General features: G+C 35.7%; 1 protein-coding gene and 1 long non-coding RNA gene across 3 annotated transcripts in view; one reads left to right on the top strand and one right to left on the bottom strand.

Moving 5' to 3' along the window:
• LOC110382627 (calmodulin-A) overlaps positions 1–21,766 on the top strand; it is a 220,964-nt gene that overhangs the window by 14,192 nt on the left and 185,006 nt on the right. The window lies entirely within an intron of this gene.
• Positions 14,037–16,009, bottom strand: LOC135117260 (uncharacterized). Its single transcript, XR_010276750.1, has 3 exons — positions 15,659–16,009; positions 14,473–14,710; positions 14,037–14,286 (listed from the first exon to the last, which is right to left on the bottom strand). It is a non-coding gene; the product is annotated as an uncharacterized LOC135117260 (long non-coding RNA).

Below are 21,766 nucleotides of genomic sequence, written 5' to 3'. Positions count from 1 at the left end.
AGATACACTGGCTACTATGGCATCTAGTCATCAATAAGAAACTTGTTATTATTAAATCTGAACTGGGAGCAGTTTTAATTTGTGAAAACTTTTACTATACAATCTTCCGCCCGCGGTTCTACCGCATCCCGTGAAAGCTACTTCGCGCACCCAGATTAAAAGTCACTTTTAGTCTTCCTCAATAAATGAGCTATCTAACGGTGAAAGATTATTTCAAATTAGACCTGATCGACCTTGGTGATTGGATTGGTTCTTCAGATTAGCATGGTTAAGAAAACATACAAACAAAAAAATCTTCAGCTTTATAATATATAAGTATCGATAAAATAATGCAATGTGAAAACATTATGTAATAAAGTTTATTTACCTGCTAGGTAGCCCATATTTGATGCTACAGTTTGGCTGAATAGTTGCGTAGCAAATTTAACTTTCATCCGTGGAATTTTACTGGGAATGCAGTGGGAGTCTGTTAATTTTGGCACCAGTCTTATGCCTTTGTAGCCTGGGTTTTCTTGGTGCAGTGCAGTTATGTGTTCCCACTTTGCCATTAGCATTTTGTTGTCTTTTTTATATAGTAGATTTTTCGTTATTAAATTATTTCTTATACATTTCATTAAGTGAGGTGGGTCATACAAGGGAATGATTTCCTGTTTATTTATTAAAATAATATTTCCCTCAGGTTCTTCTGATTTTCTTAACAGAATACCTCTTGTTTCTTGTAACAAGAATTTAATGCAGTTAACATTATTTGTTCCTTGGTCGCACACTGTTGCTACCACATTAAGACCAGCATTTTGTAGTTCTGTGATGACAGCCTTTAATTGTTTTGCCAGTTCTGGTCCCTTTGTGGCAGACTGAGAAAATGTGTATGCAACGGGTTGCTTATAATTTTATAAGTCCTCTTATCATAAATACCTGCGCATGATCTGCATACTCAGGCAGTGTCTCTTGCCCATTGGTTACAAACCCACTCACTCTGTCCTTCCTTTCATTGTATGCCACATTCGGTTTTAGTGACATTTCGTCAAAAGAACCACACATAATTTGTGCTCTGGTTTCATTTTAAGTGTGGCTTTTTTTATTTGTGCCATCAAATTTTTATTGATACCAGCATTTATATCTGCCATATTAATTAATTTTATTAAAATTTGGCGTGATGGCAGGATAAAGATTTTCCTCAGGAATCTGTATCCTTTTGGGCTTTGCTTGAGGATAGTCAAAGCTACAATTTTTCCTCTAATGTGAAACGCCGGCCTTTTTTCCTTTTGTGCTCCCTGAACTGCAGCAAAGTTAAAATTTTTGATGTGCTAGACATTTTGTCTAGAGTTTCTAAAAATTGAGGGTTTGTAGTAATATTTTGCAGGGCCTTGATCTTGATTGCCTGCTTTTTAACCTTGCTACGGCATTTGCTGAGTTTCACACCAACTTGCAGCATTTTCTGATACAGAGCACGCTCAGTTTTCGTAACAGCAACCTGTTTTACCGCCTTCTTACTAACACATTTAACTTTGCGATGCACTGAAAAAATAATAAGAATCATATGAATAAAATTGCAGAATTTAAGAGTACATATGAGTGAGATAGCATCAAAGCTAGTTGTGTGTGAAAGTATCCCATGATTGAAATATGTATTAAATCTATAAATCAGTACCTAGTTAATAAACCATGATAGTGAGTGTAACAAGCAAACTCAGCTTTGAAGTTATTAAGTTTGATTACAATTGTGTTGCTTACCAAGATCTTTCACCACCTCAACATTTTCTTCTTCACTATGAGGCTGTCTATCACTGTGTACAGACTGAGATTCTGAAGTGACAGGATCTGAAAGGTCATTAACATATTTGGTAAGAAATGTGTGCCTATTATATACAAACCAATTAAGCTGATGATCATTACCATCATCATGAATGTAGCAGTTCATATTGAGTAACCATTATTTGAATCATATTGAATTAATTAAAGCCAGCCCACTACTAGACAAAGTTACTTTTTCTTTTATATAGTTTATAATATCAACTAGCGACCCGCCCCGGCTTCGCACGGGATAACAGTATTTCCCAGTATTTAATGTATGTTATTATACATAAAACCTTCCTCTTGAATCACTCTACCTATTACAAAAAACCGCATCAAAATCCGTTGCGTAGTTTTAAAGATTTGAGCGTTCATAGGGACATACAACATGACACATGACAGAAAAAGCGACTTTGTTTTATACTATGTAGTGATAAGGATGTTAACATTTTAGGACTTATGCATATGACATATAAATGTAATTTAACAAACTGTATTTCATCAATCACTCTTGTCTTAAGGGATAGGTTTATAGAGAGGCTAGTTTACTTTAATTGTTTGCAAAATTATAACTCAGGAACAACAAAAATAATTCAATTTAAGATGATTTTAAGGTAAATTAGCACATTTATCGAGAGAGGCTACATTTTATCCGGGCATGAAGGAGTTCCAGGACAGAATATGTGTAAAATAATTGCTGATTAAATGCTTGTATGTAGGATCACTCACCAAGATTCTCTTTCATTTGTACATCTTCAATTGAACCTTGTGAGTGTATATGTAGATGCGCAGGTTCTGTAAATAATAATATTCAGTGATTAGTATATGTTATTATTACATCATTTATTGCTAGTGTCTATCTATCAATTACACTATATGCTGTCCGCATGGGTGCCGCATATTATGCACAAATATGTTGACATTATTGAAAAGAAACAAGTATTAAACAAAACAAAGTAATACAAAAGTAAATTATTTCAGACATGGTAATGGTTTTGTATGCCTAAGTGAGAGTAGTAGAAATCATAATTGACATGTACCTTGAAAACTAGACGTTATGGATACCACATATTATGTTTGGAACATTTGATCTATGATTCATTACCTATTCATTCAGTCAAGAGGGTACCAAAATTGTGTAATGCAGTGCTATTTAAGTATTACAACAAATTAAAAATAGCAAAGGATTTTTGGTAAATGTGACATTCAAGTTACTCAATTTCAGCCTAATTTGTAGGAATAAATGATCTTTGAAATAACTTCACTCAAAAATGGCTGGACCGATTTGGTTGAAATTTGGTATGTAGATAGGTGATACCCTGGATTAAGACATAGGCCACTTTTTATCAATACACCATGCGGACGAAGCCGCAAGTGGAAGCTAGTACATACGTAATGTAAATGTATGTATGTATGTATAAAAATGAATTGCTTGTTTATATGTATATGATAAAATATACCTTTTGATGTAGACGGTCCTGAAATCTGAAGAGGTCTTAGTGCTCTTTTTTCAATGCTGAATTTCGAGCAAGATAATCCTGTAAACAACGATAAAATAATATGAATTATAAATATAGTAAATTTTGAAATGTAATATAGAAACTCTTGTATGACATACTGCGTACATACAGAAATTGTGGCTCCAAAGAAATCTCTATTCAGATGTTTTAGACTTACTGCAGCTTTTCATTTTGTGATTTGGAAAGTTTACTTTAAACTCAAATAACATGACTGTTTATTTCTTTCTAACATCAACTCTAGAAATTTGAGACTTAGGTACTCTTTAAGGTAAACAGGTACCTTAATTTGGGTATTTTACTAAAACTAACCTGGCATGTTTTTTGTAGGTACAGCTCCTTTGGCAAGTCGGTTATTCCGGCACCAATATTTTGGTTCGAAATGATCATTACAGACGCGGCGGTATTTGAAAATATGGTTATTTTCAAGTTGCAAAATGTCACCACCAATATGAAAGACCCATGTATTAAATAGCTGCCTATCCTTATCTGGATTAGGGAATTTATGTAAATACCCGTAGTGTCTGAAAAAGGGTAACAAGTTAGAATTCAGTGGAGTCGTGACAAAATGACGACTATTTGTTTTAAGGATGTTGATAAATGCTTACCTAAGCCATTTGTACATCCGGGAACACAACACTTTCTATTAGACATGATAAATATTAATTATCACAAAACGGGTCAACGAGTCCTATCTCAAGCACAAAATTCACAAGATTTCGATCACCTCAAGCACAAAATCGACACGGCCGAAGGAGCAGAGGCTCAACTTAACGGACTTAGGTGGATAAAGCACTAATAGGGATAAAATCTGGAAAAACAAACAAGACACCGAAAAGCACTTCAGCGCAAACCGGCAGCCAAATTTGTTTGATTGACAATTTTTGCATAATGTTGCATGTAGAAAATGGATTTAATGTTGCCAGTAGAAAATAAATTCTTGAATTTTATTTTATTTCTGGCTAATTGATAATAAACATTAAATTTTAGTAATTGCTTCAATATGCAACTCAAAATTTTTATTATTTATTTTTTTATTTTAGCTGAAAAAAAAGATAGGGTAAGAGTAGAACCAATAAAAGATGTGATAGCGCCCTCTTACACACCTAAGCATAACTACTACGCAATCGCGCATCATCGTCATTACAAATAACGCCATCTATATTTCAGTTTCTTTAATATCTTACATTATAATACTACCAAATTAAAATGACACTTCCATGTAAGGACCTCAATGTATTTACTGTCTCACTTCATTTTGCAGACCTATAATGATACGTTTTCTCGTTTGCCACTATTAAGATTGTCACCCCTGGTTTTAAAAGTAGGTACACTAAAAAGAAACCTGATGCAAACTGCGTATCAAAGTAACTCATTTCAACGTAGGTCTATTTTTTTCATTACACACACTGTACTTGCACTGAGTACCAGGTCACAATGCGATGGCGGGGATTAGTAGGAAGTAATGATACTGCCAACTACTTAATCAAAATTATGTACTTGGTGAACACAAAAATTATCAATTCCCAAGTAGCGTCATTAAATCGCGGAGAATCTTAACACCGCGATTCAGGATTTGCATAAAAATGCACAACGCCATCTATGTTGACATAATGTAACTAAAACACTTAAACTAACATAAAATATTGTACACACACGAACTATGTTATTTCTAAATGATACACACACTAATAAATTCAATTAAGTAGTACAAAGAACAAATTGTTAATGGTATTATCTAAAACAAAATAAGAAGAATGAGAGTGAATTTGTCTGATTTGTTTGTTTACATATTTGAGAGTTCTAAGCGCTGTCACACGCGCGTAGACAGATATAGCTACTCTACTCTTGACGCGTTCTTTCTCGTTCACTCGCGAGTTTTGATTGGCTGGAACTCGCTCCGTGAGCCGGCTTACCGCTCGCCCTTATTTTGCGAACATCGCGCGGCGCGGCGTGGATGACGTCACGCAAGCGTAGTTTTGTATGGAGGAGGAAGCCGCGGCTTGTTTAGTAGGAGCAAAATGTTTCAAGTAATTTATAGACAATTTTTTTACGGTGGTAGGCGTTTTGTTATGCCTACATATTTAAATTGTGTGGTTTAAATGATTATATTAATTATACCTATACCTATATTATAACTTATACCTATGCTTCTTTCTTGAAATTCGAAAGGGAAGCCGATGGGAATCGGCTTATAAGGACGCCTCGCCACTGGTATCCACGGTATCCTGAGTATTGTGTGAACGGAAACCTCTATAGAACTCAGGTAAGTATATTGTAGTTTCAAGTCGCTGAAAGAAATAGTTTTTTTTAATTTCGAAGACTACATACATAGATTTTTTTACTTTATGTTAAGTAGGTAGCTTTTGTGTGAATTTTAATGCCAAATGCTTTTAATGCAAAATTTTGAGTTTCAGTATGTAACTACATATATACTTTTCATACGTAGGAAGTTTGATTTATCATTCTCCTGCCTTTGATTATCACAACAAAATCAAACACAATAAGAATACCCACCGTGACCTTTTGAATACAAAGTCTTACTACAAGGGTTCCTATAAATACCCAAAAATAACTCTCAAATATTCTACGAATAACAGTCAATAACATTTCTGGAAAATATACTTAAAATCAACTTAACATCAATAGGAAGCAGGATACTTAGGAAGAACAAACAAAACTATCAATTGAAGAGTTCGCAAAACCAGCGGTTTGTTCTGAAAGTTCGCAGAATAGCACAAAATCAATAATCCTTGTACACACAAACAAGTTACTTACTGCATGAAACTGGCATTAACTTTGAGTATTCTCAAGTATTTTAAGTGTATTTGCGTAATGGAAGCTAATGTTTAGGATTACCAAATAGAATTTGAAAACGTCGTTGGTAGTGACGTGTTTCCATAGTGAGAGCCTTTATAGTGAGTTTCAGGTTGTAGGCAGAGATTGATTGGTCCAAGATGAGTTCTGAAGCTAGCTAAGTTACACGTTAACAGAAAAAAGGCGGAAGATCATTAAATTAGTGGTCAATCATTAATCATCGTCTTGCTCATATCCCAATTTTTGGTTATTCACACATTTCCGTGTTCACATGGTGTGACATTCCCGTGGTAGTCCCTTTCCTCTATACTTTTATAGAAAACTTGCTATCTTCTGTGAGAAAACATTCAAATAAACATCAGGTATCATCATAAAAACATATGCTTTTTTCACCATTACCGATAAAAATCTTAAACGTTCCGTGCAAGCTACAGTTAGTTATAGTTAGTGCAATAGGAAGACCATCCGATACAGCCACTTTGTTCGGAGTGGCTCAACACGCGATGCTCCCACTAATGACTTATATGTATAGCACCTTAACGTGGGGCCAAATGGAGTTTTAACTGATACCATTGATTTTTATCGGGTTTCAAAGCGCAAGATGGAAAAATTGGTTTAGTCAGAACAGGTCGTGCGGTATTCGTTTTAATTAATATTTTAGTTTGTAAGACTCTTCCTGTAAAATAATTCAACTGATCTGAGTAAATTAAACCAGGTAGGTAGGTACACAGATAATAAAAAGTGCCCTAGTGGTCAGCATTTTGAGAAATTCTTTTAAACATTTTCATAATGTCCAAGAAAATTAAAAATTCTACAGAAAATTAAAACTGTGTTCGTAGAAATTGTTGAAAAAGCTGCCAATTTACAATTCTCGAAAAGTCTTTATCTCCGAATATTAAGCTTCCGTAAGCACATGTAAGAAGATGCGGGCCGCTCATTTATGTAAATACTTAAGACCTTCATGCAGTATGTAATCCTTGGAATACAAGTGACTGAATTATAATTAAAGTGAACAAGCAAATATGTAAATGTACTGAATTAAGATAATATTTTTTATAAAGATTAGATCAAACTATTCTGATAAAGAGTCCAAACCCGCTTGTGATCTCTCTCCGGTAGTGTCGGTTTGCCGTCTCATCGGACCATGAGAGCGAGAGAATAGGGAGTGCAACTGTATGTACAAAAATTAAAAACATTGTCACAATTGAAACAGTGTTAATGAGTAGTGTTCAATGTTCAAATACAATAATATACTTAACTATAAAAATTTTTTAAGCACAATACTGTTTGTATTGTAGTAGTGAATAACGTTTGCCAGTTTTTGTCCGTCTTCTTATCAACGGGAATCCTTACATGTTTTCACAACTGAAGGAAAAGTTCAACAGTGATAACATTAGAGATAAATAATTCCCTCTTCTCGTATCAAAACTTGCTAGATCTTGAGTGCGTAAATATTTTATTTGCTCAAAGAAACTTACGGGGGCTTTATTTTGATACGCAAGTAACCCGCATTTCATTGGGAAAAGGAGGCGGAAGTAATGTATTCTGTTAGAAGGTTTTTTGATATGTAGGTACCTACTGCAAATTAAATCACTCTAAGAGTACCTGCCCAGCAAATTTTTAGTCGACCGACACACGTTCGTACATTACAAAGATCAGATATTTAGTCGGTATAAGATCGAATCAAGATATTCTTTGTTTAAAAAAAATAATGCTAACCATAGGGTCATCTGTCAGTCAACTGTTTAGTCTGCAGTGTACATAATAGATTTATTAGGAGGCTTCATTTGCATATAGGTTATACATTACACTAATATACGCGCTATTTTTGCTCTTGGTTCGGGAACTACTTACCTTTTAACGCAAGTGAAACCTGTCGAAACCTAGTTTCCCCTATATTCATTACAGACACGACTACATATTTACGTAGTTTACACAGCATATATACCTGCGTATAACAAACATGCATTCGCACAAACAGAGCTGGTAAACTGTGTTATGCAATTTCAACCTTCATACTGATAATTGAATTGAGTGCTGATATTTCCGACTGTCGCTTGTTTTTCTGGGTATTTCTAGCCAACGGGCTTTGTTTGTTCTAAGCCTTGGTTCGTGAAATGTGTTGTTATATTTTTGAGATTCATGTTTACTTACGCTTGTTTTTTGTAACAAGGTTAGATACCAAAGGTGTTCTGATTTTCCCTAGATATTGTAAAATGTTCCCACACCAGTTAATATTGCAGAAATTCTTTCTTAGCGTTTGTATTTTCTCTGTATTTTCATCCGCAGATACCAATAACCAGATAAAGTGATCCTTGAGTAAGGTTTGGTTTATGTTTGTATGCACTCGGAGTAAAGCCGGGGTGGTGGTTAAGTATCCATGAAGGCCTTAGCTTAAAATCCTAGCAGTGGCGGCCCTAGGGGTGTGCGAACTGTGCCATCGCACAGGGCCTCGCGCTTGGGGGGGCCTCGCGCTACAACCCACACTAATATAAAAAAATTATAATTAAAAAATATGTATCTTATCCAAGAAAAAAAAATGCATTGTTTGACTTTCAAAACTCAAAAATTTTCGCGCTCGCTACGCTGTACAGTCAACTTCAGGTCAGTGGTAACAGTTTTATAGGAAAATCGTACTTATTGCTATTGAGTTAAGGTGCATGACAGTTACCACTGATGTGCGGTCTACCGTACTGTTGTTTATTATACAAGTTTAGGCGCTTTAGTGACCCAAAGCTCAATTTTTTTTTGCGCTTGCTACGCTCGCGGGTGCTTTACACTCCACTTGTTTTGTTTTTTTTTCATCATTTTTTAGCCGGACCTAGAAGGTAGCGCCGCTTTTAAGTCCTTTTATTATCAAAAAAAGAACTCCAAGTTTCCGTATGAACTTTCTTATTTACGACGTTCGAACTGTTCAAGTCACGATCTTTCAATACATAGGGGGCTCTTGGGTTATGATTGCACCCGGGCGCTACATGAGCTAAAGACGGCCCTGTTTATCTCGGTGCTGAAATATACATATATTATTAGAAAATAATGTAACTGAAACCGAAATGGTCTTGAGAATTCGAATATTAAAATAATAATACAGAAAAAGCAGTTTTTGAGGCTTAAAATTATTAAAACATGTTTAAAGAATTCGATGAAACAAGATCGACTTTCAGCCCTTGCTATTCTTTCGATCAAAAATGACGTTGCTCATTCATTCGATTATTCTGCTTTAATTAAAGATTTTAGTCTTAAGAAAAGTCTTAAGTAAGGTGAAGGGAAAACATCTTGAGGAAACCTGGACTATATAGTCTGAAATCACCAACCCGCATTGAGCAAGCGTGGTGATTAATGCTCAACCCTTCTCCGTGTGAGAGGAGGCCTGTGCCCAGCAGTGGGACGAGAATATATATTTTTTTTAATTAATTTGTTTAACATGAGCATTTCTCCTCAAACAACGATTAGCTAAATCAAAACACTAGCTTACTATCGCAACACAAACTTCTCACGTAGGACTAGGGCTGCCATCCGTCCGGGTTTCCCCGGATCTGTCCTCGTTTGGAGGCCGTCCGTCCGGGGTTTCAAGAAGTGTCCGGGGAAAACCCGGACATTTTTCACAGGGCCGTCTTAACCTATGGTGCAGGGTATGCGAATAACCCAGCCATACATTCCTAGGGCCAGCAGATTTCGGAGGATGATCACTCGATTTGAGAGGATAAGAAGTCAAACAGGTTTTTGAATAACAATCGTTAAACCCACCAACCAAGCCAATTCATAGCCTGCCTCGCCTTCATCAACTACGAGTTGAAAACATAGTATACATGAGATTGCTTGCCTTGTATGGAAGTTTAACCTTGTAAAATTACAAATAGACAAGCATTTGCTGCAGAAGTCGAAGCGTCCCAAAACTCAAAAATTTTCGCGCTCGCTTCGCTCGCGGCTTCTTTTCTTGGCACTGTTTTTTTTACATTTAGCTACTTTAGTATCCCAATATTCAAAAAATTTTGCGCTCACTTCGCTTGCGGCTTCTTCACTTTGCGGATTTTTTTATTATACAAGTTTAGGTGCTTTAGTGACCCAAAACTCAAAAATTTTCGCGCTCGCTACGCTCGCGGCAACTTCACTTTACAGATTTTTTTATCTAACTAACCTATCAAAAAGGTAGCGCCGTTTTAAAGTCCTATTACTAACTAACAAGAAGGTAACTCCTAGTTTCCATATGAGCATTCTTATTTATGACCTTCGAAATACATTAAGTCACAATCTTTCAATACTAGGTACTACATGAGCTACGGCTCTGACTTTTCATGTAAGGAAGCACCTCATTGAATTTAAGTATATGGTAATATTAAAAATTAGGTCTAGTTTTGTTTTCAAAAAAATCGGACTCGTCCGGGGAGCAATGCGATTTACGCAAAATGTCCGGGTTTTTTAAATGTTTTTCCGGGTTTGGCGGAATTCAAAATGGCAGCCCTACGTAGGACAAAGGGCCTCGCATAAGACCTGCCGCACGTAGCCTCGCAATGGCTAGGGCCGCCGCTGAATCCTAGCAATAGAAATTGAAAGGAAATATTGCTTTCAAATATCATCACTCTCTTATAACTAAGGTAGGTCATACAAACAAGGAGAAAATACACTAAAGGCAGAACGAATGTGAGCTTTATTGCACATAAAATTAGATCCAAAATGATGTTGCTGACACACCAAACTTTATACATTCAACTGAATATGATCGTCTAAATATGCAGATACGTTGGAAATTGCGCGACATAAACGAATTGTGTTCGATTTTTAACTCAGATTATATAACCAACTGGAGGCGCCATTGCTACGCCTTCCCCGTAGTTAAAAATTTGATAGCACCATTCATACTTATGTATCTATGTGTGCGTGAATTTCATGCTAATATTTTGTGCAATTTCGTCATCGTCCATACTCGTATGTAAACCTGTGTGCGTGAATTTCATGCTTGTATCTGCCAATTTTGTCGTGTGCGTGCGTGAGCTCGGAAATGCATTTTAGCTATCACTACTTCTTGCGTAATCTTACTGCGCGTAAATTGGCAGACTTTGACTATGGAACTTTTTGGTTTTTAAGTGCGTGTTTTTCTGTTTTCTTTACACTATTTATTTATCATTGTCATAATTGGGCTCCTTGTCCAATCGGCTGAATGCTCTAAGATTTTTATCCACACGTGAAGGTAAACCGAGCCGTGTTTGTGGTTGTATCGGAATAATAACCTCATGTTTAGGTTAGGTTAAGCAAATGATACAAATTGCATACTATTGTGTGAACTGTATGGAGTTTGCATACGTAATTCTGTCCTTAAATTGCTTGTTTTGTGTTGTTTATCTGTGGTTAATTGCGTTACATTATACCTACGTTTGATAATATTTATGTTATTAAATGAACAGGAAATGTTTTCTGTGTTTGTATCCTAAAGGCTCCAAAACTACTAAACCAATTCGAAAAATTCTTGCATTGTTGGAAAGCTACACTCTTTCCGAGTAACATGGACTATATTTTTATCCTGGTACAAGAAAAATCGCGGGAACAAAGCTGTAATGAATATTATTCTACCTTACTTAAAGGCAAATCTAGTTAGTAATATTAGTATCTAGTATTATTGGTATTGTTCAGGGTACCTGAGTCTTCCTACACAGGTATTTCATAATAATAATGGTAAGATAATGATAAGGTCGGAACTAAGATAGTATTACAACAAAGGACTTCCACGTCTGTCCATCTCTGAATTTGTTTGAATGTAAGTCAACCCAAATGGACTGGACCCAAATGGAGTTGACTTGGACAGCCCGACACACTGTCAAAGTACATAGCATTTACCGTCATACGAAACTGACCAACTGTAGGTCCTTAAATATATTGGATTTCTAGTCAAAGGCTTTGAACTGGCTGCAAATTAATGAAGCCTTTTAGCTAGAAATTGTAGCCTACCCTGCGTAGTTTGCTCACGACACATCCGGGAAATTTTAGTGTATTCGACCAATACCCTCAGGAATTTGGGACCACTTCCCGTTGAAACGTTCATGGTTGCAACCGGGGATTTGTAGGGTCCAATTGAAGCTACATTTTTTAGAAAGCCGAGCAATGTTGTACGTGACTTTGGAGAATAAGGTTTTTGACGAATAAGTGGAACGAATCGTCGATAGAGTTGTTGAGGAAGGAACTGTTTTTTTTTGCAGTAGAAGTGTAGGATAAATATATGTCGAAACATTTTAGAAAAAGTTTTTCTCAAAAAATGTAGGTAGATAGTTACTAAGATTGTATAGTTACGAACTTTGTACTTTGGAGCTTAATGAAAGTCAAAATACTTAAAAATTGCATTCGTACAAATAAAAACCTTCGGTTTCAAGAACGCAATCTTAACCCAGCAACCGCAGAATAGAACCCCTCACTACAAAACCAAATGACTCAGAAAACATGCGTCCAATAACAATAAAAACGTACAAAACATACATACAAAGCAACATATCTCACAATAAACATGGAAATTGTCAACATACATACAGTAATGGTTTCCGATAGGAATGAGAATGAGTTCCGATGTAAATCAGCCGAGAATGCAAATGCGAACAAACACGACTAGAGCCGAAGGTTGACGGAAACAGCCGAAGTTATGTAAAATCGGAAAGTTCTTTCAAGAGCTGGAAAGTGTAGCATAAGTTATGAATGTGAAAGTCGATTTTATTTTGTAAGAATGTTTACTTTAAGTATATTTTACATAGACATATTAAAATGTTATGCTTAATAAAACAGGCAAGAATAAACAGGAATTATATCCACTATTTTAAAACTCGATTTCATAAAAATACAAACCGTAATTTGGGAATTGAGAAGTCGGTTAAAAATGTACAAAATAGTCCGACACAGTTGGCAAAATTGTGACCCACAAAATCAATGATAAATAATGTCGGACAGCCCACAGAAACTTTATCAATTGATAGTGGATATATATTGTTGTTTAGACAAGAAAAGGTTCAACATCCATTCCGTTGAGAACACCATTAAAGTTTCAAGGGTGTTACGCTTCTCTGTATAAACCTCGGCAGACAAAGCGGTTACCTCCGAGGCTTTCTGGGTAATAGAGTCTTTTCACAGCCTCTGTAAGTGTGAATAGTAAGGTTTTTAGCCGACTGCTGAAGAAGGATGATTTATTTTTTGTTGGTACACTAGCAGATCCAACTGGCCAGTTTATTGAGTTATCTTTATGAATGTGTACTTGTTTAGCTCGATAATATGTGATAAAGATTTTTTGTTTTAACTTAAATTGATGTTTTTTGTTTTGGATTATATAGTTAGGTACAGTTTTGGTTTATTATGTCATTGAATATCTTTGTCAGTTTTTACGGGTAGTCAGAAGCCAGTAAGTCTGACAATCAGTCTAACTTAGGGGTATTGGGTTGCCCGGGTACCTAACTGGGTTGATGAGGTCAGATAGGCAGTCGCTCCGATCCGGTTAGACTAGACGCCGACTCCAACAAGGGAACAGGCTAGGCAAATAATTACATAAGTAAGAGTATCATATAAACACAGAACTGAAATGACTTTATTTTTGATTTCTACCGTTGCAATCCATCATCAGCTTTTAAGCTTACAATAACGCGTAGCCTTTTCAATGCAATTATTCCAGCCAAAAGTTTTCAACGAAATTCATATAGGTTCACAGAATCAATATTAAACCCAAGCCAGAGTTAATAGAATTACCGATAACTTGCCAGTTCCAATATAAATAAAATATAAAGGTGGGTTTTCGATACCCTTATCCTTATTACCAGATGTCTTTGCAATTTTTTCCTCGAATTTTCGACAAAATTGTTGAAAAGATACAATGTAATACCTTCTTTAAGGTCTATGACTGCAATTATCTATTATAGAATAAATGTGTCGTTTGTCAAGCATGTAAGAAACACTTTAAGAAACATGGTATTCTGAAAAGTCACATAATAAAATTCCATATTATATTTATATTCTGTTTCACTGTTCCCTTCAGGTTATGGGCCCAGGCACATAATCCTGCAAGGCGATAGTATCGTAAAACAGTGAAACAGTAAAGACTGCATTGTAAAGACTTGTTCGTAATACAAGGAAGTGCAGGAAGGAAAATGGAAGATAACAAGACATCGCATATAAAATTAGAAGGAACGACAAACTGGAACGTATGGAAATTTCAAACAAAAGTCGTGTTACGGAGCCAGGACTTACTGGATGTGGTTCTAGGAACGAGGGTGGCACCAAAAGAGGCGGTGGAGAAAGCTAAATGGGAGAAGCTGGATGCGAAAGCTCAAACATGGCTTGTGACAAGAATGTCGGAAAATGTGATGACGCACATCCTAACATGCAATACGTCTGCAGAAATGTGGAAGAAACTTTGTACTATTTACGAACAAACTTCCGAAACAACTGTACATATCATCCAACAACGTTTCTTTCAATATAAATATGAAGACGGAACGGACATGTCCACATTCTTATCGAAAATAGAAGAACTGAAAAATCAATTAAAGCAGATGGGAGAAACTATTTCCGAAAAATTCATAATAACTAAGGTGTTAATGTCACTTCCAGTAAAATACCTTTGATTATATATATGTCTAGATGGAGTGTCACCATACAATCCCAACAAAGAAGCAGAGACAAAATTGTTATGCATGTGTGCGTGTAGGTGTCATTTTACACCGCGAGTTGACGTAAATAATGATACCAGCTTCTACGATTCTCCCATAAATAATGAAAAAAATAGACTAATTAAATAAGTTTGTATTGTTGTGTTATTCTGTTTAACTAAAACTTTATAGAAAATTGAACCCTGCTTGGCACTGCTCCTTTTGCAAGTCTTCGGCGTCCTATCTTGTCGACAGTACTAATGTCCTTGCTGCGGAAGTGATCGGAACACACTACGGTATTTTTTGTTGGTGTCTACATCGCATCTACGCGGCTTTTTTTAATGCGGTCTATCCACTGACTCCTAACAATAGGATTACTTGGAATTCAAAAAAAAATATATGTTACGTTGATGACAATAATTTACTAATCAAATAATAGTAGATAATATTTTGGAGAATCAGAAAATGTCTATCCGAGCAATAAAAATAGAAATTATACCTATTATTTTTTTGCACAATGCTTAAAAAAATATCCTTTATACATAACATGAAAAAGTGAAGTTGGGAAAATGAAAAACAGAAACTGGCAACACTGATACAATATGGCGTGATTTAGTAAACATAATTACAAAAAAACAAATATTTATTTTCTGGGTCAGTTACCGATGATAGGTGATGTTATTGGCACTTTTTAGCCTTCCTTTATAATTCCGGCAGACTTTAATTGCACATGGTGTCATTTTATCTCTGTTATTTGTATTTTAGTTAGCGCGCGAAATACGTATTGACAGTTAAGCGGCACGATCTGTTCTGATTGACGGGAAAGCTCATGTCGATGAACAGTACATCGACATTTTTTTCCACGCTTGCGCGCACTCGACGCTACATCTAGACATATATATAATCAAAGTAAAATACCAATATTTTATATCCGCTTGGGAATCGGCGCCAGAAGACAAGCAGACTTATGACCACCTCGTTGCCAGATTACTCATAGAAGAAGAGCGATTGAGAGACAAAGAAGAAGTGCCTCAGCAGTCGGCAGCTTTCGTCGCGAAGAAAGAGGATAGACAGAACATCAAATGCTTCAAATGTCAGAAAACAGGACATTTTCAAAGTGAATGTGGTGGACGCTTTGGTGGACAGTACAATAAAAGAAACAATATACCAAAAAGTGATACGCGTAATAAACCGTGGAAGAAGTGCTACTACTGTAAAAAGTCGGGACATACTAAGAATGAGTGCTGGTTCAAAATAAATAAGGATAAAAAGGCCGAAAATGCATTCGTCGCGCAGTCGAGTGAAAATTATAAACAATCGCAGTGGTTAGTGGACACTGGCGCAAGCCAACATATGTGCCGCGATCGTTATCTCTTCGATACGTATTATCCGTTAACAAATAAATCCGTAATTATAGGAAACGGTCAGGCGATTAGTGCACACGGATTTGGCAGGGTGGCGCTGCAGTTCCATGACGGTCGGCAATGGATAGACACAACCATTGACAATGTGCTATATGTTCCAGAACTGAAAACAAATTTATTTTCAGTGACATGCGTGACAGCTAAAGGATATGTCATGAAAATGGACAATAAAACGTGCAAAATTTATAAACATAATAGAGTATGCGCGGTGGGTCAAAACCGTGGTGATATGTGCTATATGAACGTAAGATATAAATGCGAAGAAGCAAACGTAACTCAGGTACAACTAACTTTGAATGAATGGCACGAAAGGCTAGCGCATCAAAATTTTACACACGTTAAAACTTTTCTCAAAAATAATAACATTCGTTTTAGGGATAATGCAGAAGAAAAGTGCGAGGGTTGCCTACAAGGCAAAATTCATCGGCTGCCCTTCAAAACGTCTGAAACAAAGTCAACTAGGACATGCGAAATTGTACATGCAGACACGTGTGGGCCTATGGAGGTACCATCAGTGGGAGGTTCCCGTTATTTCGTTGTCATGAAAGATGATTACTCAAATTACAGGTCAGTGTATTTTATTAAAGGGAAGGATGAAGTGAGAGTGTGTATTGAGAACTTCATAAACCAAGCTGAAAATATTACTAAAAATAAAATACATTATTTTCGGAGTGACAATGGAACGGAATATACAAGTAGGGCTGTGCAAGACCTTTTTGCTAAGCGGGGTATCATTCACCAAACAACAGTGCCATATACGCCCGAGCAAAACGGTAAGGCGGAAAGAGAAAACCGTACTTTGGTTGAGGCAGCGAGAACAATGTTGTGTGCAAAGGGTTTACCTAAAAAGCTATGGGCAGAGGGTATTCATACAGCAGCCTATGTATTAAATAGAACTGGCAAAAGCCATGAGCCTGAAAGAACACCGTTTGAGACATGGACAAACAAACGCTTTGATTTTAATAATTTAAAAACCTTTGGCACAGAAGTTTTCGTCCATATCCCAAAGCAAAACAGAAGAAAGTGGGACCCAAAGGGAGAAAAGGGAATAATGGTGGGGTATGGAGATAATGTAAAGGGATATAGAATATATTTTCCAAAGAAAAACAGCGTGGAAATTAGAAGGGATATAGTTTTTCTAGAACAGACTGAGGAGAAGAAAGAACAGTTGGTAATGTTGGAAATCGAAAATGTTGGTCAGGATAGTACATCCAGTGAAAAGGTAAACGACATAAACCAACAGTCCAATGAAAGTGTAGAGCTGAAGGAAGCCAAACAGCCGGAGGCAATTTTAGAAGTATCTTCAGTTAGTGACATGAGTATGCATGTACCAGATAGTGACATGAGTATGTATGTACCATGTTCAAGTGACGAGGTCTGCAGCAGTGAAGAGGATAGAGTATTATCTCCTCGCAGAAGTACTCGTATAAGAAAACAGACCTCCTTCTACAAGTGTCACTATGTCTCCACTCAGGAAAATGAGCCTTTAACATTCCAAGAAGCCATGAAAAGGCCAGACGCTAGTAAATGGCAAGAAGCCATAAGCAGAGAACTAGAAACCCTGAAAGAAAATAATACGTGGGTTGTCTGTGAAAAACCTGTGGATGCAAAGACTGTAAGCAGTAAATGGGTTTTCAAAATTAAAAAAAAAAATCGAATGGTAATGTCCAATATAAAGCTAGACTAGTGGCCAGAGGCTTTGAACAAAATGATCTGTTAAGTTCATTTGAAATTTATGCCCCCGTAGCTAATTTATCTACTTTTAGATTGTTTGTTTAAGTTTACAACAGCATTAGGAACTAGGCCAGATATCTGTGTAGCTGTGTCAATTTTAAGCAGGTATCAAAACAAAGCAAACAATGTGTTGTTAGCAGCTCTTAAAAGAGTTATGAGATATATTAAATATACCATTAATCACAGATTAGTGTATAAATGTAATAATGATATGCTAGTTGGATACTGTGATGCTAACTAGGGGGGAGATTTAAAAGACAGGAGGTTAACAAGTGGATTTTGTTTTATGTTTTCAAATTGTTTAATTTCATGGAGTTCTAAAAAACAAGTTAGTGTGAGTCTGTCTTCTACAGAATCAGAATATGTGGCAATTAGTGTGGCTGCAGCTGATGCTTGTTGGCTAATAAATTTATTAAAAGATTTTAGTATTGAGAATATTTGTCCTGTAGTATTGTTTAGTGATAATCAAAGTGCTATAATGGTTGCTAATACTGATAGCGTTAAGAGATTGAAACATATTGACATTAGATATCACTATATTAAGGAATTAATTAAGAAAGGCAAGTTAGTTTTGAAATATGTCAAAACAGAAGATCAGACAGCCGATATTTTTACAAAAGCCTTAAATAAAAATTTGTTGTTTCGATTCATGAATAAGTGTAATTTATATGAGGATTAAGTTATATTTATGTGTTTATGTTTTGTAATGTTATGCTATGTTGTAGGTAGGTATTACCTTGAAGGGGGGTGTTGAAAAGATACAATGTAATACCTTCTTTAAGGTCTATGACTGCAATTATCTATTATAGAATAAATGTGTCGTTTGTCAAGCATGTAAGAAACACTTTAAGAAACATGGTATTCTGAAAAGTCACATAATAAAATTCCATATTATATTTATATTCTGTTTCACTGTTCCCTTCAAAAATATTTCAAGGTTTTTGTTAAGTAGGAATAAGGTCACTTTTTGTATGTAAAGGAAATAGAATGAAGTTATCCTATGAAGATTAGAATTTGGTTTTAAGTGCCTATTTGAAATACTTTTAGAAAAAAATATCTTTTATATTTCACTTGCGAGTATCCAATTATTGTGTTTGTGTAATCGATTAAAACTATCTGATGGCTGATGCAGTACTTTTGCTCAGCGAGAGATTGGTTCAGCAAAACAAAATGAACAGGAAAAATACGGGAAACGAGATAGTTATAAAAAGGGATTGAGGAAATGAGATCATCAAACAAATAATAGTTGATTTTGCGCAGCTCATTGTTAGTAATAATATTTGGACTTTCCCTAAATATCGGATTGCATTTCTGCTACCTCTCTATTTTCATTTGTTGTTGTTTTTATATCCCAGGTGTGGCAAACTAATCTAGGAGAAGCTAAATTCCTAGCTTTAAGCACTAATTTCGGTTAAAAACATGACTCATAGTTTGCGTGGAATAGCCACCTAATAATAAACAAACGCAGACGAGACACGAGACACGCTAATATAACATGCTTTCAAAATACGTAAAAGTTTGTTGGAAAAAACTTTAGAGAGCATAAATTATTTTACCCCTATAAAAAGGGAGTACCTTTAAAATATTTATAAGTCTGCGAAAGTGTCGGGAGCTCTTAAAACTGTTATAAAATGTGCCAGACATCCCTGCGATAGAGCAAAATTATGTAGAAGTGCCGCACGGACATATCTGTAGAGTGTAAGGGATTGGTCTTGTTGATAGCGAGAATAGTAATAAAACGATAGTGACTGTAATTCTAATGGAATAGTAAATTAAATCATGTACATTTATGCTGGTACCAAGATGTCATAAAAGTTGAGACTCCTCATCGGGAGTAAATTATATAATGTACACTCGTGCTGGTACCAAGACATCATATTTAACTGTAACAATTTTTATATTTACGAATTTTCTGCTAGGTTTTTCCAAGGGACATCTGTCGATTCGTGCGGGCGGATATATTACTTCATGCACCAATATAAAAAGTAGCCAGTAGACTTCTTCATTAAATGGGCTATCTAACACAAAAAGAAAACATCAAATTTTACTAATAATTCCAAAGATTACCGGGCTTTTTTGCCCATGTTATATTCGAGTGTCTTACCACGTATTATTTGTAAACCGACCGCTTCAATTCCCCGCTGTGACAGTGACCACAGCTTTACACTACGCTTGCTAGATTTTACAAAGAAATGTAACAAAAGACTTAACTGAACTTGTAGTTATTTTAATCCTTTGTAGTGTAGTTTAAATGAATGAGACAGATTCTTCATTGGAGATTAATTGGCGCAACTGCGGGATTAACCTCGGAAATTACATCTTTTCTTCAGTGTTTTTATTTGAGGAGTGATTTAGTAAAAGTGTGATATAACTGAGTTGCTTTTAAGATTTGATTTTCTTTAACTGCTTGAATGCCACTTATTAGAGAAAAATAGAAAATCAATTGTGTCTGCGTGGATCCGCGCCACCGGCATACAGGGGGTTTTTCAGCGCATGAGTGCGTTAAGCGCTACAATTTTTCGCCGCCTGTTGTCGGAACCGACCGTATGACAGTGAAAAAAGCGGGAACTGTTTGTCTAAAAGATGCATTGAAATTATTTGATTAACCAAACACAACCTAAAATTGAATTCAGTTCTAGCAAAATTATTGGTATTTTTTACAGCAATTGTTCAGCTACAGCGCTGATAATTCTAGAATATTACATCCAAATTGACCTCTTGACCTACGTATATTCAAATATAAAGTAGAGTAAATTCTAAATAAGATCCTCTCACACAATAGAGGTTTACCTCAAGATACCTAGCAATTGATATCGTAAACTAGACTTAGGAAAAAGCCGTAACGACGTAACGTATAATAAGTAGACAAACTAGCTACGTGACTTGACTAGAAAGTACCTTATACTCGGGTTCTATTCGTCTAGCTCACCTTTATCAAAATGTAGGTTGTAGGCTAGGAGCAATTTTTTTGAGAGTGTATTAATTAAAAAGGAAAATAAACTTTATTGTTATAAACCGCGTCTGTACCAGAGGACTAAATAGTTGCTACACATTCATTTTTTGTTATTGGTATTAAACTAATGTGATATTGCAAACTCTAAAACAATGCTAAATTAAAAATACTAGAAATACTTAATAATTTTTGACTCATAATCTAATTTCTGTAGAAAATAACCACGAGACCACCAGAATTTAATTGAAATAATTTCACCGCGTAACCCTCTGAAACCCGGGCTCACCGTGTAATCCGCAATTTAAATAATCCGCGGCCATTTTAAATAAAATCACCTCAACACCCTGTTTTAAGGAATAGCTGTAACAAAAGCTAAGAAAATGCTACGAGTTTGTAGATTTTATTTTAGTTCAACTTTACAAAAAAGATCTGCAGAAATCCGTCGTGCCAACCTAAAAAAACTGCAACGGGTGATTAATTATTTAATTCTCTAGTGACACATAATTTATTAATCGATATAAGTTTTCGCTATTTATCAGTAAAAAATATTAGTTTTATAAATTAGTAGAATTTACATTATTTATCGCCTTTGTACCGATATTATAGCCAACCTATAAAACGCTATCGAACCGCTTCACCTAAACTACAACCTTTAAAACAGGCGCCAGTTTTAAATTTAAATTTCATTCTTACTTCCAACATCACACCTGTGGTACAACGGTTACCGTAAAACGGAATTACGTGGATAAAAGTTGCTAGAACTGGCATTTTATTTCGATACCACAGAGAAAGGAAAAATAGCGGAGATGCCATAGGAATGGTAGGTCACGAGTCAGTTCTTGTAGGTCTATTAGAACTAACAAGATATTTTGGACCCTTGTCAAAGCAAGACCAATCTGTCAAAGATTGGTGATT

Source organism: Helicoverpa armigera, chromosome 8 (genome assembly GCF_030705265.1).
Source record: "Helicoverpa armigera isolate CAAS_96S chromosome 8, ASM3070526v1, whole genome shotgun sequence".
Taxonomy (NCBI): domain Eukaryota; kingdom Metazoa; phylum Arthropoda; class Insecta; order Lepidoptera; family Noctuidae; genus Helicoverpa; species Helicoverpa armigera.
This window is presented reverse-complemented; position numbering and strand designations above follow the sequence as displayed.